The sequence below is a fragment of the Hypanus sabinus genome, chromosome 1, assembly GCF_030144855.1.
Source record: "Hypanus sabinus isolate sHypSab1 chromosome 1, sHypSab1.hap1, whole genome shotgun sequence".
Classification (NCBI taxonomy): Eukaryota; Metazoa; Chordata; class Chondrichthyes; order Myliobatiformes; family Dasyatidae; genus Hypanus; species Hypanus sabinus.
Genome location: NC_082706.1, coordinates 213,255,401 through 213,272,856, shown reverse-complemented (window position 1 = coordinate 213,272,856; position 17,456 = coordinate 213,255,401). Strand labels below are relative to the sequence as shown.

At 48.6% G+C, this 17,456-nt stretch overlaps 15 non-coding genes across 15 annotated transcripts; all 15 read right to left on the bottom strand.

Annotated features, from left to right (window-relative positions):
- Positions 1-180: 180 nt before the first annotated feature.
- trnay-gua (transfer RNA tyrosine (anticodon GUA)) lies at positions 181-266 on the bottom strand. Its single transcript is given in 2 exon segments — positions 181-216; positions 230-266. It is a non-coding gene; the product is annotated as a tRNA-Tyr (tRNA).
- A 513-nt stretch (positions 267-779) lies between these two features.
- trnaa-agc (transfer RNA alanine (anticodon AGC)) lies at positions 780-852 on the bottom strand. Its single transcript has one exon. It is a non-coding gene; the product is annotated as a tRNA-Ala (tRNA).
- A 1,570-nt stretch (positions 853-2,422) lies between these two features.
- trnay-gua (transfer RNA tyrosine (anticodon GUA)) lies at positions 2,423-2,508 on the bottom strand. Its single transcript is given in 2 exon segments — positions 2,423-2,458; positions 2,472-2,508. It is a non-coding gene; the product is annotated as a tRNA-Tyr (tRNA).
- Positions 2,509-4,681: 2,173 nt separating this feature from the next.
- On the bottom strand, positions 4,682-4,767 carry trnay-gua (transfer RNA tyrosine (anticodon GUA)). The gene is given in 2 exon segments: positions 4,682-4,717; positions 4,731-4,767. It is a non-coding gene; the product is annotated as a tRNA-Tyr (tRNA).
- A 513-nt stretch (positions 4,768-5,280) lies between these two features.
- On the bottom strand, positions 5,281-5,353 carry trnaa-agc (transfer RNA alanine (anticodon AGC)). The gene has a single exon. It is a non-coding gene; the product is annotated as a tRNA-Ala (tRNA).
- A 1,595-nt stretch (positions 5,354-6,948) lies between these two features.
- Positions 6,949-7,034, bottom strand: trnay-gua (transfer RNA tyrosine (anticodon GUA)). The gene is given in 2 exon segments: positions 6,949-6,984; positions 6,998-7,034. It is a non-coding gene; the product is annotated as a tRNA-Tyr (tRNA).
- Positions 7,035-7,547: 513 nt separating this feature from the next.
- Positions 7,548-7,620, bottom strand: trnaa-agc (transfer RNA alanine (anticodon AGC)). Its single transcript has one exon. It is a non-coding gene; the product is annotated as a tRNA-Ala (tRNA).
- A 1,598-nt stretch (positions 7,621-9,218) lies between these two features.
- trnay-gua (transfer RNA tyrosine (anticodon GUA)) lies at positions 9,219-9,304 on the bottom strand. The gene is given in 2 exon segments: positions 9,219-9,254; positions 9,268-9,304. It is a non-coding gene; the product is annotated as a tRNA-Tyr (tRNA).
- A 513-nt stretch (positions 9,305-9,817) lies between these two features.
- trnaa-agc (transfer RNA alanine (anticodon AGC)) lies at positions 9,818-9,890 on the bottom strand. The gene has a single exon. It is a non-coding gene; the product is annotated as a tRNA-Ala (tRNA).
- A 1,602-nt stretch (positions 9,891-11,492) lies between these two features.
- On the bottom strand, positions 11,493-11,578 carry trnay-gua (transfer RNA tyrosine (anticodon GUA)). The gene is given in 2 exon segments: positions 11,493-11,528; positions 11,542-11,578. It is a non-coding gene; the product is annotated as a tRNA-Tyr (tRNA).
- A 513-nt stretch (positions 11,579-12,091) lies between these two features.
- Positions 12,092-12,164, bottom strand: trnaa-agc (transfer RNA alanine (anticodon AGC)). Its single transcript has one exon. It is a non-coding gene; the product is annotated as a tRNA-Ala (tRNA).
- Positions 12,165-13,762: 1,598 nt separating this feature from the next.
- Positions 13,763-13,848, bottom strand: trnay-gua (transfer RNA tyrosine (anticodon GUA)). Its single transcript is given in 2 exon segments — positions 13,763-13,798; positions 13,812-13,848. It is a non-coding gene; the product is annotated as a tRNA-Tyr (tRNA).
- Positions 13,849-14,361: 513 nt separating this feature from the next.
- On the bottom strand, positions 14,362-14,434 carry trnaa-agc (transfer RNA alanine (anticodon AGC)). The gene has a single exon. It is a non-coding gene; the product is annotated as a tRNA-Ala (tRNA).
- Positions 14,435-16,032: 1,598 nt separating this feature from the next.
- trnay-gua (transfer RNA tyrosine (anticodon GUA)) lies at positions 16,033-16,118 on the bottom strand. Its single transcript is given in 2 exon segments — positions 16,033-16,068; positions 16,082-16,118. It is a non-coding gene; the product is annotated as a tRNA-Tyr (tRNA).
- Positions 16,119-16,631: 513 nt separating this feature from the next.
- trnaa-agc (transfer RNA alanine (anticodon AGC)) lies at positions 16,632-16,704 on the bottom strand. The gene has a single exon. It is a non-coding gene; the product is annotated as a tRNA-Ala (tRNA).
- Positions 16,705-17,456: the final 752 nt, after the last annotated feature.

Here is a 17,456-nt window from a genome sequence, read left to right as displayed (position 1 = left end):
CTGCGTGAGGAAACAGCGTTCAGAAACGTGAGAGAGTGATCTGCTGGCCCTGCCTATTATGTGATGAAATGCCTGTTTATTCTGTCCCGTCAAGAGTCGTAGCGAATGCATTCATGTGTGTGCCAGCGAAAAGTTCTGTGGTATGTAATTGATGATGGGCGCAGTAAAAAGAAGACCTGATCCTTCGAGCCGGAATCGAACCAGCGACCTAAGGATGACTCCGTTTCCTCTACAGTCCTCCGCTCTACCAACTCAGCTATCGAAGGAAAAGCGACATCTTTTTCTCCACGTTGGCTCCTACCGATGATCTTTATGCAAAATTCAGCCTGGCATCTGTCGACCGATGGCAACAGCCTGCCTATGCCAACTATCTAGTCCTTCCAGCACTGGGGGCCACAGGACACGGGATGATGCATATCTCCGCTCGTCTGACAATTCTAGGTACAGTACCATACCAACACTGCTCTCTCATCGTCCTTGTACCCGTTGAAATCAAAGGTGATTCACTTTCTCTTTTCACCCAGTAACCAGGGCAGTGTCCTTCCAGCCACTCACCTGATTTATGCTTCAGCCGTCGCCTGCAGCTCCTGCATTACTGAAACACCAGCTGACAGCTAGCATTCCCTCCTATCTGCTTTCAACGCAGCAAACCTACGACATTTTCTCCCTGCCCTTCGACTGAGACACTTTCCGCTCCATCTCCGACAGCCGCATCTATTGTGCATTCCAAGCTTCGCAGGCACTTGATGAGACGAATTGCTCCGAATACAAAATGTCCATGGAGAATGCGAGCATCGATCTCGCTACCTCTCGCATGCTAAGCGAGCGCTCTACCATTTGAGCTAATTCCCCAGCACATCGCGATAACCTCCTATAATTTGCTCACCCGGACTAACACCATTGCATGCCTGCCACTGTTCACCGATACACAATCAGCAGCTCACAGACAGTCACTCACACTCACTCACTCACTCATCAACCCACCTATCTCTGCCACCGTCAATACGCATGACCTCATTCCCCAATTCATTATCCATCATGAAAACTATTATCCTGCCATCCCTTTATACCACTGGTTATTACAGTTTCAAATGATCTCTCCAGTTCAATGTACCGACCAACATTCACTTTACCATCGCTTCCTCACAGAGACATCGGCACGAACCGAGTAATCTGTCGCAGTCGTGAACATCCATAGACACCGCAACTGAAAACTAACACCTCAAAAACAAGACTTCACCAACAACAACACACTTAACAGACATCGTTGAGGAAAGACTTTTTCACCGAGAGAGCTGCGGACCTATGGAAGGCTCCGCCTCAGAAGGCAGTGCAGGCCAATTCTCTCGATTGAATCAGTTAGATGCAGCTCCTAAAGATAGCAGAGTCAAGGGATATGGGCCGGAACCAGAGATAGGGTGCTGATTGTGGATGACCAGCTATGCTCAGACAGAATGGCGGTGCAGACTCAATGAGCGGAATGGCCTACTCCTGCACCTATTCTCTATTCAGCTGGCGGCGTCATCCACTTCTGACAGATGGAACAACTCCATCTCCAACTGAGCATTCTGTTGGAAATATATACTGCCGTCAAAGAGAGCTTCGTCGTATCTCCCATCGCCGCCTATTTCTTTGCAGCATCCTCGGACATTTCCGGAAAACTGCAGCCAAATGTCTGGTCAGCTGAAGAGCGGAATGACTGAAGTCGATAACTACCGGAGCATGTGCCTTTGTCATGGAAGGATGATGGGCAAGAGAACACAGAGTGTACATAACCAGACCGCAAACCTGTTACAAGAGCTCACTTGTGCAGAGAGACATAACGTCTTCTTCCGGTCACTTCATGTACAGCTACCTCTTCTCTTTCGCAGCTCACACCTCAGTCCTCTTGGAAAAATACGAAGAATTTGCTTCCGACTTGTGCCACACACAAATGGGCAGACGTGCCCCTCACCTGATACATGTAAAGTGGAACACACCGACAACACTACGGCTACTTAGCATCGCTTTATACGGTGCCCTCCAACGATGTGCCGAAATTCAGATTCTGGGATCCCTTGCTCTGGCGCTTTGGAATGGCTGAAGCTAGAGTGACTGCAAAAAGTCTTCCACCCAAGAGGTCACCGATGTTCCCCCTGGGCCTTTGTGTCAGACCCTTCCTCTGTACTCTTGCTACGAAGGGAAGATTTCGATCTCTCTGTTAATCAGGGAGCAGTGAGAGATGTGGTACTGTCAGGGCAGCCTGCGTGATGAAACTGCGTTCTGAAACGTGAGCGAGTGATCTGCTGGCCTTGCCTATTATGTGATGAAATGCCTGTTTATTCTGTCCCGTCAAGAGTCGTAGCGAATGCATTCATGTGCGCGCCAGCGAAAAGTTCTGTGGTATGTAATTGATGATGGGCGCAGTAAAAAGAAGACCTGATCCTTCGAGCCGGAATCGAACCAGCGACCTAAGGATGACTCCGTTTCCTCTACAGTCCTCCGCTCTACCAACTGAGCTATCGAAGGAAAAGCGACATCTTTTTCTCCACGTTGGCTCCTACCGATAATCGTTATGCAAAATTCAGCCTGGCATCTGTCGACCCATGGCAACAGCCTGCCTAAGGCAACTACCTCGTCCTTCCAGCACTGGGGGCCACAGGACACGGGATGATGCATATCTCCTCGCTTCTGACAATTCTAGGTACAGTACCATACCAACACAGCCCTTTCATCCTCCTTGTGCTCGTTCAAATCAAAGGTGACTCAGCTTTCTCTTTTCACCCAGTAACCAGGGCAATGTCCTTCCAGCCAATCACCTGATTTATGCTTCAACCGTCGCCTGCAGCTCCTGCATTACTGAAACACCAGCTGACAGCTAACATTTCCTCCTATCTGCTTTCAACGCAGTAAACCTACGACATTTTCTCCCTGCCCTTCGACTGAGACACTTTCCGCTCCATCTCCGACAGCCGCATCTATTGTGCATTCCAAGCTTCGCAGGCACTTGATGAGACGAATTCCTCCGAATTCAAAATGTCCATGGAGAATGCGAGCATCGATCTCGCTACCTCTCGCATGCTAAGCGAGCGCTCTACCGTTTGAGCTAATTCCCCAGTTCATCGCGATAAACTCCTATCATTTGCACACCCCGACAAACACCATTGCATGCCTGCCACAGTTCACCGATACACAATCAGCAGCTCACAGACAGTCACTCACACTCACTCACTCACTCACTCACTCACTCATCAACCCACCTATCTCTGCCACCGTCAATACGCATGACCTCAATCTCCAATTCATTATCCATCATGAAAACTATTCTCCTTCCATCCCTTTATACAACTGGTTGTTAACAGCAGTTTCAAATGATCTCTCCAGTTCAATGTAGCGACTAACATTCACTTTACCATCGCCTCCTCACAGAGACATCGGCAAGTACGGAGAAATCTGTCGCAGTCGTGAACATCCATAGTCACCGCAGCTGAAATCTAACCCCTCAAACACAAGATTTCACCAACAACAACACACTTAACAGACATCGTTGAGGAAAAACTTGTTCACCGCGAGAGCTGCGGATCTATGAAAGGCTCCGCCTCAAAAGGCAGTGCAAGCCAATTCTCTCGATTGAGTCAGTTAGATGCAGCTCCTAAAGATAGCAGAGTCAAGGGATATGGGCCGGAACCAGGGATAGGGTGCTGATTGTGGATGACCAGCTATGGTCAGACAGAATGGCGGTGCAGACTCAATGAGCGGAATGGCCTACTCCTGCACCTATTCTCTATTCAGTTGGCGGCGTCATCCACTTCTGACAGATTGTACAACTCCATCTCCAACTGAGCATTCTGTTGGAAATATATACTGCCGTCAAAGAGAGCTTCGTCGTATCTCCCATCGCCGCCTATTTCTTTGCAGCATCCTCGGACATTTCCGGAAAACTGCAGCCAAATGTCTAGTCAGCTGAAAAGCGGAATGACTGAAGTCGATAAGTACTGGAGCATATGCCTTTGTCCTGGACTGATGATGGGCAAGAGAACACAGTGTGTACATAACCAGACCGCAAACCTGTTACAAGAGCTCACTTGTGCAGAGAGACATAACGTCTTCTTCCGGTCACTTCATGTACAGCCACCTCTTCTCTTTCGCAGCTCACAGTTCAATCCTCTTGGAAAAATACGAAGAATTTGCTTCCGACTTGTGCTACACAGAAATGGGCAGACGTGCCCCTCACCTGATACATGTAAAGTGGAACACACCGACAACACTACCGCTACTTAGCTTCGCTTTATACGGTGCCCTCCAACGATGTGCCGAAATTCAGATTCTGGGATCCCTTGCTCTGGCGCTTTGGAATGGCTGAAGCTAGAGTGACTGCAAAAAGTCTTCCACCCAAGAGGTCACCGATGTTCCCCCTGGGCCTTTGTGTCAAACCCTTCCTCTGTACACTTGCTGCGAAGGGAAGATTTCGATCGTTCTGTTAATCAGGGAGCAGTGAGAGATGTGGTACTGTCAGGGCAGCCTCCGTGATGAAACTGCGTTCTGAAACGTGAGCGAGTGATCTGCTGGCCTTGCCTATCATGTGATGAAATGCCTGTTTATTCTGTCCCGTCAAGAGTCGTAGCGAATGCATTCATGTGCGCGCCAGCGAAAAGTTCTGTGGTATGTAATTGATGATGGGCGCAGTAAAAAGAAGACCTGATCCTTCGAGCCGGAATCGAACCAGCGACCTAAGGATGACTCCGTTTCCTCTACAGTCCTCCGCTCTACCAACTGAGCTATCGAAGGAAAAGCGACATCTTTTTCTCCACGTTGGCTCCTACCGATAATCGTTATGCAAAATTCAGCCTGGCATCTGTCGACCGATGGCAAAAGCCTGCTTATTGCAACTATCTCGTCCTTCCAGCACTGGGGGCCACTGGACACGTGATGATGCATATCTCCGCGCTTCTGACAATTCTAGGTACAGTACCATACCAACACTGCTCTCTCATCGTCCTTCTACCCGTTGAAATCAAAGGTGATTCACTTTCTCTTTTCAACCAGTAACCAGGGCAGTGTCCTTCCAGCCACTCACCTGATTTATGCTTCAACCGTCGCCTGCAGCTCCTGCAATACTGAAACACCAGCTGACAGCTAGCTTTTCCTCCTATCTGCTTTCAACGCAGCAAACCTACGACATTTTCTCCCTGCCCTTCGACAGAGACACTTCCCGCTCTATCTGCGACAGCCGCATCTGTTGTGCATTCCAAGCTTCGCAGGCACTTGATGAGACGAATTCCTCCGAATACAAAATGTCCATGGAGAATGCGAGCATCGATCTCGCTACCTCTCGCATGCTAAGCGAGCGCTCTACCATTTGAGCTAATTCCCCAGCACATCGCGATAAACTCCTATAATTTGCACACCCCGACAAACACCATTGCATGCCTGCCACAGTTCACCGATACACAATCAGCAGCTCACAGTCACTCAGACTCACTCACTCACGCACTCACTCACTCATCACCACACCTATCACATATACATACTCACGCACTCTGCCACCGTCAATACGCATGACATTCTAAAATTCATTATCCATCATGAAAACTATTATCCTGCCATGCCTTTATACCACTGCTTATTACAGTTTCAAATGATCTCTCCAGTTCAATGTACCGACCAACATTCACTTTACCATCGCTTCCTCACAGAGACATCGGCACGAACCGAGTAATCTGTCGCAGTCGTGAACATCCATAGACACCGCAACTGAAAACTAACACCTCAAAAACAAGACTTCACCAACAACAACACACTTAACAGACATCGTTGAGGAAAGACTTTTTCACCGCGAGAGCTGCGGATCTATGGAAGGCTCCGCCTCAGAAGGCGGTGCAGACCAATTCTCTCGATTGAATCAGTTAGATGCAGCTCCTAAAGATAGCAGAGTCAAGGGATATGGGCCGGAACCAGAGATAGGGTGCTGATTGTGGATGACCAGCTATGCTCAGACAGAATGGCGGTGCAGACTCAATGAGCGGAATGGCCTACTCCTGCACCTATTCTCTATTCAGTTGGCGGCGTCATCCACTTCTGACAGATTGTACAACTCCATCTCCAACTGAGCATTCTGTTGGAAATATATACTGCCGTCAAAGAGAGCTTCGTCGTATCTCCCATCGCCGCCTATTTCTTTGCAGCATCCTCGGACATTTCCGGAAAACTGCAGCCAAATGTCTAGTCAGCTGAAGAGCGGAATGACTGAAGTCGATAACTACCGGAGCATATGCCTTTGTCATGGAAGGATGATGGGCAAGAGAACACAGTGTGTAAATAACCAGACCGCAAACCTGTTACAAGAGCTCACTTGTGCAGAGAGACATAACGTCTTCTTCCGGTCACTTCATGTACAGCTACCTCTTCTCTTTCGCAGCTCACACTTCAGTCCTCTTGGAAAAATACGAAGAATTTGCTTCCGACTTGTGCCATACACAAATGGGCAGACGTGCCCCTCACCTGATACATGTAAAGTAGAACACACCGACAACACTACGGCTACGTAGCTTCGCTTTATACGGTGCCCTCCAACGATGTGCCGAAATTCAGATTCTGGGATCCCTTGATCTGGCGCTTTGGAATGGCTGAAGCTAGAGTGACTGCAAAAAGTCTTCCACCCAAGAGGTCACCGATGTTCCCCCTGGGCCTTTGTATCAGTCCCTTCCTCTGTACACTTGCTGCGAAGGGAAGATTTCGATCGTTCTGTTAATCAGGGAGCAGTGAGAGATGTGGTACTGTCAGGGCAGCCTGCGTGATGAAACTGCGTTCTGAAACGTGAGCGAGTGATCTGCTGGCCATGCCTATCATGTGATGAAATGCCTGTTTATTCTATCCCGTCAAGAGTCGTAGCGAATGCATTCATGTGCGCGCCAGCGAAAAGTTCTGTGGTATGTAATTGATGATGGGCGCAGTAAAAAGAAGACCTGATCCTTCGAGCCGGAATCGAACCAGCGACCTAAGGATGACTCCGTTTCCTCTACAGTCCTCCGCTCTACCAACTGAGCTATCGAAGGAAAAGCGACATCTTTTTCTCCACGTTGGCTCCTACCGATAATCGTTATGCAAAATTCAGCCTGGCATCTGTCGACCGATGGCAAAAGCCTGCTTATTGCAACTATCTCGTCCTTCCAGCACTGGGGGCCACAGGACACGGGATGATGCATATCTCCGCGCTTCTGACAATTCTAGGTACAGTACCATACCAACACTGCTCTCTCATCGTCCTTCTACCCGTTGAAATCAAAGGTGATTCACTTTCTCTTTTCACCCAGTAACCAGGGCAATGTCCTTCCAGCCACTCACCTGATTTATGCTTCAACCGTCGCCTGCAGCTCCTGCAATACTGAAACACCAGCTGACAGCTAGCTTTTCCTCCTATCTGCTTTCAACGCAGCAAACCTACGACATTTTCTCCCTGCCCTTCGACAGAGACACTTCCCGCTCTATCTGCGACAGCCGCATCTATTGTGCATTCCAAGCTTCGCAGGCACTTGATGAGACGAATTCCTCCGAATACAAAATGTCCATGGAGAATGCGAGCATCGATCTCGCTACCTCTCGCATGCTAAGCGAGCGCTCTACCATTTGAGCTAATTCCCCAGCACATCGCGACAAACTCCTATAATTTGCACACCCCGACAAACACCATTGCATGCCTGCCACAGTTCACCGATACACAATCAGCAGCTCACAGTCACTCAGACTCACTCACTCACGCACTCACTCACTCATCACCCCACCTATCACATATACATACTCACGCACTCTGCCACCGTCAATACGCATGACCTCATTCTAAAATTCATTATCCATCATGAAAACTATTATCCTGCCATGCCTTTATACCACTGGTTATTACAGTTTCAAATGATCTCTCCAGTTCAATGTACCGACCAACATTCACTTTACCATCGCTTCCTCACAGAGACATCGGCACGAACCGAGTAATCTGTCGCAGTCGTGAACATCCATAGACACCGCAACTGAAAACTAACACCTCAAAAACAAGACTTCACCAACAACAACACACTTAACAGACATCGTTGAGGAAAGACTTTTTCACCGCGAGAGCTGCGGATCTATGGAAGGCTCCGCCTCAGAAGGCGGTGCAGGCCAATTCTCTCCATTGAATCAGTTAGATGCAGCTCCTAAAGATAGCAGAGTCAAGGGATATGGGCCGGAACCAGAGATAGGGTGCTGATTGTGGATGACCAGCTATGCTCAGACAGAATGGCGGTGCAGACTCAATGAGCGGAATGGCCTACTCCTGCACCTATTCTCTATTCAGTTGGCGGCGTCATCCACTTCTGACAGATTGTACAACTCCATCTCCAACTGAGCATTCTGTTGGAAATATATACTGCCGTCAAAGAGAGCTTCGTCGTATCTCCCATCGCCGCCTATTTCTTTGCAGCATCCTCGGACATTTCCGGAAAACTGCAGCCAAATGTCTAGTCAGCTGAAGAGCGGAATGACTGAAGTCGATAACTACCGGAGCATATGCCTTTGTCATGGAAGGATGATGGGCAAGAGAACACAGTGTGTAAATAACCAGACCGCAAACCTGTTACAAGAGCTCACTTGTGCAGAGAGACATAACGTCTTCTTCCGGTCACTTCATGTACAGCTACCTCTTCTCTTTCGCAGCTCACACTTCAGTCCGCTTGAAAAAATACGAAGAATTTGCTTCCGACTTGTGCCATACACAAATGGGCAGACGTGCCCCTCACCTGATACATGTAAAGTAGAACACACCGACAACACTACGGCTACGTAGCTTCGCTTTATACGGTGCCCTCCAACGATGTGCCGAAATTCAGATTCTGGGATCCCTTGATCTGGCGCTTTGGAATGGCTGAAGCTAGAGTGACTGCAAAAAGTCTTCCACCCAAGAGGTCACCGATGTTCCCCCTGGGCCTTTGTATCAGTCCCTTCCTCTGTACACTTGCTGCGAAGGGAAGATTTCGATCGTTCTGTTAATCAGGGAGCAGTGAGAGATGTGGTACTGTCAGGGCAGCCTGCGTGATGAAACTGCGTTCTGAAACGTGAGCGAGTGATCTGCTGGCCATGCCTATCATGTGATGAAATGCCTGTTTATTCTATCCCGTCAAGAGTCGTAGCGAATGCATTCATGTGCGCGCCAGCGAAAAGTTCTGTGGTATGTAATTGATGATGGGCGCAGTAAAAAGAAGACCTGATCCTTCGAGCCGGAATCGAACCAGCGACCTAAGGATGACTCCGTTTCCTCTACAGTCCTCCGTTCTACCAACTGAGCTATCGAAGGAAAAGCGACATCTTTTTCTCCACGTTGGCTCCTACCGATAATCGTTATGCAAAATTCAGCCTGGCATCTGTCGACCGATGGCAAAAGCCTGCTTATTGCAACTATCTCGTCCTTCCAGCACTGGGGGCCACAGGACACGGGATGATGCATATCTCCGCGCTTCTGACAATTCTAGGTACAGTACCATACCAACACTGCTCTCTCATCGTCCTTCTACCCGTTGAAATCAAAGGTGATTCACTTTCTCTTTTCACCCAGTAACCAGGGCAATGTCCTTCCAGCCACTCACCTGATTTATGCTTCAACCGTCGCCTGCAGCTCCTGCAATACTGAAACACCAGCTGACAGCTAGCTTTTCCTCCTATCTGCTTTCAACGCAGCAAACCTACGACATTTTCTCCCTGCCCTTCGACAGAGACACTTCCCGCTCTATCTGCGACAGCCGCATCTATTGTGCATTCCAAGCTTCGCAGGCACTTGATGAGACGAATTCCTCCGAATACAAAATGTCCATGGAGAATGCGAGCATCGATCTCGCTACCTCTCGCATGCTAAGCGAGCGCTCTACCATTTGAGCTAATTCCCCAGCACATCGCGATAAACTCCTATAATTTGCACACCCCGACAAACACCATTGCATGCCTGCCACAGTTCACCGATACACAATCAGCAGCTCACAGACAGTCACTCAGACTCACTCACTCACGCACTCACTCACTCATCACCACACCTATCACATATACATACTCACGCTCTCTGCCACCGTCAATACGCATGACCTCATTCCCCAATTCATTATCCATCATGAAAACTATTATCCTGCCATCCCTTTATACCACTGGTTATTACAGTTTCAAATGATCTCTCCAGTTCAATGTAGCGACCAACATTCACTTTACCATCGCTTCCTCACAGAGACATCGGCACGAACCGAGTAATCTGTCGCAGTCGTGAACATCCATAGACACCGCAACTGAAAACTAACACCTCAAAAACAAGACTTCACCAACAACAACACACTTAACAGACATCGTTGAGGAAAGACTTTTTCACCGCGAGAGCTGCGGATCTATGGAAGGCTCCGCCTCAGAAGGCGGTGCAGACCAATTCTCTCGATTGAATCAGTTAGATGCAGCTCCTAAAGATAGCAGAGTCAAGGGATATGGGCCGGAACCAGAGATAGGGTGCTGATTGTGGATGACCAGCTATGCTCAGACAGAATGGCGGTGCAGACTCAATGAGCGGAATGGCCTACTCCTGCACCTATTCTCTATTCAGTTGGCGGCGTCATCCACTTCTGACAGATTGTACAACTCCATCTCCAACTGAGCATTCTGTTGGAAATATATACTGCCGTCAAAGAGAGCTTCGTCGTATCTCCCATCGCCGCCTATTTCTTTGCAGCATCCTCGGACATTTCCGGAAAACTGCAGCCAAATGTCTAGTCAGCTGAAGAGCGGAATGACTGAAGTCGATAACTACCGGAGCATATGCCTTTGTCATGGAAGGATGATGGGCAAGAGAACACAGTGTGTAAATAACCAGACCGCAAACCTGTTACAAGAGCTCACTTGTGCAGAGAGACATAACGTCTTCTTCCGGTCACTTCATGTACAGCTACCTCTTCTCTTTCGCAGCTCACACTTCAGTCCTCTTGGAAAAATACGAAGAATTTGCTTCCGACTTGTGCCATACACAAATGGGCAGACGTGCCCCTCACCTGATACATGTAAAGTAGAACACACCGACAACACTACGGCTACGTAGCATCGCTTTATACGGTGCCCTCCAACGATGTGCCGAAATTCAGATTCTGGGATCCCTTGATCTGGCGCTTTGGAATGGCTGAAGCTAGAGTGACTGCAAAAAGTCTTCCACCCAAGAGGTCACCGATGTTCCCCCTGGGCCTTTGTATCAGTCCCTTCCTCTGTACACTTGCTGCGAAGGGAAGATTTCGATCGTTCTGTTAATCAGGGAGCAGTGAGAGATGTGGTACTGTCAGGGCAGCCTGCGTGATGAAACTGCGTTCTGAAACGTGAGCGAGTGATCTGCTGGCCATGCCTATCATGTGATGAAATGCCTGTTTATTCTATCCCGTCAAGAGTCGTAGCGAATGCATTCATGTGCGCGCCAGCGAAAAGTTCTGTGGTATGTAATTGATGATGGGCGCAGTAAAAAGAAGACCTGATCCTTCGAGCCGGAATCGAACCAGCGACCTAAGGATGACTCCGTTTCCTCTACAGTCCTCCGCTCTACCAACTGAGCTATCGAAGGAAAAGCGACATCTTTTTCTCCACGTTGGCTCCTACCGATAATCGTTATGCAAAATTCAGCCTGGCATCTGTCGACCGATGGCAAAAGCCTGCTTATTGCAACTATCTCGTCCTTCCAGCACTGGGGGCCACAGGACACGGGATGATGCATATCTCCGCGCTTCTGACAATTCTAGGTACAGTACCATACCAACACTGCTCTCTCATCGTCCTTCTACCCGTTGAAATCAAAGGTGATTCACTTTCTCTTTTCACCCAGTAACCAGGGCAATGTCCTTCCAGCCACTCACCTGATTTATGCTTCAACCGTCGCCTGCAGCTCCTGCAATACTGAAACACCAGCTGACAGCTAGCTTTTCCTCCTATCTGCTTTCAACGCAGCAAACCTACGACATTTTCTCCCTGCCCTTCGACAGAGACACTTCCCGCTCTATCTGCGACAGCCGCATCTATTGTGCATTCCAAGCTTCGCAGGCACTTGATGAGACGAATTCCTCCGAATACAAAATGTCCATGGAGAATGCGAGCATCGATCTCGCTACCTCTCGCATGCTAAGCGAGCGCTCTACCATTTGAGCTAATTCCCCAGCACATCGCGACAAACTCCTATAATTTGCACACCCCGACAAACACCATTGCATGCCTGCCACAGTTCACCGATACACAATCAGCAGCTCACAGTCACTCAGACTCACTCACTCACGCACTCACTCACTCATCACCCCACCTATCACATATACATACTCACGCACTCTGCCACCGTCAATACGCATGACCTCATTCTAAAATTCATTATCCATCATGAAAACTATTATCCTGCCATGCCTTTATACCACTGGTTATTACAGTTTCAAATGATCTCTCCAGTTCAATGTACCGACCAACATTCACTTTACCATCGCTTCCTCACAGAGACATCGGCACGAACCGAGTAATCAGTCGCAGTCGTGAACATCCATAGACACCGCAACTGAAAACTAACACCTCAAAAACAAGACTTCACCAACAACAACACACTTAACAGACATCGTTGAGGAAAGACTTTTTCACCGCGAGAGCTGCGGATCTATGGAAGGCTCCGCCTCAGAAGGCGGTGCAGACCAATTCTCTCGATTGAATCAGTTAGATGCAGCTCCTAAAGATAGCAGAGTCAAGGGATATGGGCCGGAACCAGAGATAGGGTGCTGATTGTGGATGACCAGCTATGCTCAGACAGAATGGCGGTGCAGACTCAATGAGCGGAATGGCCTACTCCTGCACCTATTCTCTATTCAGTTGGCGGCGTCATCCACTTCTGACAGATTGTACAACTCCATCTCCAACTGAGCATTCTGTTGGAAATATATACTGCCGTCAAAGAGAGCTTCGTCGTATCTCCCATCGCCGCCTATTTCTTTGCAGCATCCTCGGACATTTCCGGAAAACTGCAGCCAAATGTCTAGTCAGCTGAAGAGCGGAATGACTGAAGTCGATAACTACCGGAGCATATGCCTTTGTCATGGAAGGATGATGGGCAAGAGAACACAGTGTGTAAATAACCAGACCGCAAACCTGTTACAAGAGCTCACTTGTGCAGAGAGACATAACGTCTTCTTCCGGTCACTTCATGTACAGCTACCTCTTCTCTTTCGCAGCTCACACTTCAGTCCTCTTGGAAAAATACGAAGAATTTGCTTCCGACTTGTGCCATACACAAATGGGCAGACGTGCCCCTCACCTGATACATGTAAAGTAGAACACACCGACAACACTACGGCTACGTAGCATCGCTTTATACGGTGCCCTCCAACGATGTGCCGAAATTCAGATTCTGGGATCCCTTGATCTGGCGCTTTGGAATGGCTGAAGCTAGAGTGACTGCAAAAAGTCTTCCACCCAAGAGGTCACCGATGTTCCCCCTGGGCCTTTGTATCAGTCCCTTCCTCTGTACACTTGCTGCGAAGGGAAGATTTCGATCGTTCTGTTAATCAGGGAGCAGTGAGAGATGTGGTACTGTCAGGGCAGCCTGCGTGATGAAACTGCGTTCTGAAACGTGAGCGAGTGATCTGCTGGCCATGCCTATCATGTGATGAAATGCCTGTTTATTCTATCCCGTCAAGAGTCGTAGCGAATGCATTCATGTGCGCGCCAGCGAAAAGTTCTGTGGTATGTAATTGATGATGGGCGCAGTAAAAAGAAGACCTGATCCTTCGAGCCGGAATCGAACCAGCGACCTAAGGATGACTCCGTTTCCTCTACAGTCCTCCGCTCTACCAACTGAGCTATCGAAGGAAAAGCGACATCTTTTTCTCCACGTTGGCTCCTACCGATAATCGTTATGCAAAATTCAGCCTGGCATCTGTCGACCGATGGCAAAAGCCTGCTTATTGCAACTATCTCGTCCTTCCAGCACTGGGGGCCACAGGACACGGGATGATGCATATCTCCGCGCTTCTGACAATTCTAGGTACAGTACCATACCAACACTGCTCTCTCATCGTCCTTCTACCCGTTGAAATCAAAGGTGATTCACTTTCTCTTTTCACCCAGTAACCAGGGCAATGTCCTTCCAGCCACTCACCTGATTTATGCTTCAACCGTCGCCTGCAGCTCCTGCAATACTGAAACACCAGCTGACAGCTAGCTTTTCCTCCTATCTGCTTTCAACGCAGCAAACCTACGACATTTTCTCCCTGCCCTTCGACAGAGACACTTCCCGCTCTATCTGCGACAGCCGCATCTATTGTGCATTCCAAGCTTCGCAGGCACTTGATGAGACGAATTCCTCCGAATACAAAATGTCCATGGAGAATGCGAGCATCGATCTCGCTACCTCTCGCATGCTAAGCGAGCGCTCTACCATTTGAGCTAATTCCCCAGCACATCGCGACAAACTCCTATAATTTGCACACCCCGACAAACACCATTGCATGCCTGCCACAGTTCACCGATACACAATCAGCAGCTCACAGTCACTCAGACTCACTCACTCACGCACTCACTCACTCATCACCCCACCTATCACATATACATACTCACGCACTCTGCCACCGTCAATACGCATGACCTCATTCTAAAATTCATTATCCATCATGAAAACTATTATCCTGCCATGCCTTTATACCACTGGTTATTACAGTTTCAAATGATCTCTCCAGTTCAATGTACCGACCAACATTCACTTTACCATCGCTTCCTCACAGAGACATCGGCACGAACCGAGTAATCAGTCGCAGTCGTGAACATCCATAGACACCGCAACTGAAAACTAACACCTCAAAAACAAGACTTCACCAACAACAACACACTTAACAGACATCGTTGAGGAAAGACTTTTTCACCGCGAGAGCTGCGGATCTATGGAAGGCTCCGCCTCAGAAGGCGGTGCAGGCCAATTCTCTCCATTGAATCAGTTAGATGCAGCTCCTAAAGATAGCAGAGTCAAGGGATATGGGCCGGAACCAGAGATAGGGTGCTGATTGTGGATGACCAGCTATGCTCAGACAGAATGGCGGTGCAGACTCAATGAGCGGAATGGCCTACTCCTGCACCTATTCTCTATTCAGTTGGCGGCGTCATCCACTTCTGACAGATTGTACAACTCCATCTCCAACTGAGCATTCTGTTGGAAATATATACTGCCGTCAAAGAGAGCTTCGTCGTATCTCCCATCGCCGCCTATTTCTTTGCAGCATCCTCGGACATTTCCGGAAAACTGCAGCCAAATGTCTAGTCAGCTGAAGAGCGGAATGACTGAAGTCGATAACTACCGGAGCATATGCCTTTGTCATGGAAGGATGATGGGCAAGAGAACACAGTGTGTAAATAACCAGACCGCAAACCTGTTACAAGAGCTCACTTGTGCAGAGAGACATAACGTCTTCTTCCGGTCACTTCATGTACAGCTACCTCTTCTCTTTCGCAGCTCACACTTCAGTCCGCTTGAAAAAATACGAAGAATTTGCTTCCGACTTGTGCCATACACAAATGGGCAGACGTGCCCCTCACCTGATACATGTAAAGTAGAACACACCGACAACACTACGGCTACGTAGCTTCGCTTTATACGGTGCCCTCCAACGATGTGCCGAAATTCAGATTCTGGGATCCCTTGATCTGGCGCTTTGGAATGGCTGAAGCTAGAGTGACTGCAAAAAGTCTTCCACCCAAGAGGTCACCGATGTTCCCCCTGGGCCTTTGTATCAGTCCCTTCCTCTGTACACTTGCTGCGAAGGGAAGATTTCGATCGTTCTGTTAATCAGGGAGCAGTGAGAGATGTGGTACTGTCAGGGCAGCCTGCGTGATGAAACTGCGTTCTGAAACGTGAGCGAGTGATCTGCTGGCCATGCCTATCATGTGATGAAATGCCTGTTTATTCTATCCCGTCAAGAGTCGTAGCGAATGCATTCATGTGCGCGCCAGCGAAAAGTTCTGTGGTATGTAATTGATGATGGGCGCAGTAAAAAGAAGACCTGATCCTTCGAGCCGGAATCGAACCAGCGACCTAAGGATGACTCCGTTTCCTCTACAGTCCTCCGTTCTACCAACTGAGCTATCGAAGGAAAAGCGACATCTTTTTCTCCACGTTGGCTCCTACCGATAATCGTTATGCAAAATTCAGCCTGGCATCTGTCGACCGATGGCAAAAGCCTGCTTATTGCAACTATCTCGTCCTTCCAGCACTGGGGGCCACAGGACACGGGATGATGCATATCTCCGCGCTTCTGACAATTCTAGGTACAGTACCATACCAACACTGCTCTCTCATCGTCCTTCTACCCGTTGAAATCAAAGGTGATTCACTTTCTCTTTTCACCCAGTAACCAGGGCAATGTCCTTCCAGCCACTCACCTGATTTATGCTTCAACCGTCGCCTGCAGCTCCTGCAATACTGAAACACCAGCTGACAGCTAGCTTTTCCTCCTATCTGCTTTCAACGCAGCAAACCTACGACATTTTCTCCCTGCCCTTCGACAGAGACACTTCCCGCTCTATCTGCGACAGCCGCATCTATTGTGCATTCCAAGCTTCGCAGGCACTTGATGAGACGAATTCCTCCGAATACAAAATGTCCATGGAGAATGCGAGCATCGATCTCGCTACCTCTCGCATGCTAAGCGAGCGCTCTACCATTTGAGCTAATTCCCCAGCACATCGCGATAAACTCCTATAATTTGCACACCCCGACAAACACCATTGCATGCCTGCCACAGTTCACCGATACACAATCAGCAGCTCACAGACAGTCACTCAGACTCACTCACTCACGCACTCACTCACTCATCACCACACCTATCACATATACATACTCACGCTCTCTGCCACCGTCAATACGCATGACCTCATTCCCCAATTCATTATCCATCATGAAAACTATTATCCTGCCATCCCTTTATACCACTGGTTATTACAGTTTCAAATGATCTCTCCAGTTCAATGTAGCGACCAACATTCACTTTACCATCGCTTCCTCACAGAGACATCGGCACGTACCGAGTAATCTGTCGCAGTCGTGAACATCCATAGACACCGCAACTGAAAACTAACACCTCAAAAACAAGACTTCACCAACAACAACACACTTAACAGACATCGTTGAGGAAAGACTTTTTCACCGCGAGAGCTGCGGATCTATGGAAGGCTCCGCCTCAAAAGGCAGTGCAGGCCAATTCTCTCGATTGAATCAGTTAGATGCAGCTCCTAAAGATAGCAGAGTCAAGGGATATGGGCCGGAACCAGAGATAGGGTGCTGATTGTGGATGACCAGCTATGCTCAGACAGAATGGCGGTGCAGACTCAATGAGCGGAATGGCCTACTCCTGCACCTATTCTCTATTCAGTTGGCGGCGTCATCCACTTCTGACAGATTGTACAACTCCATCTCCAACTGAGCATTCTGT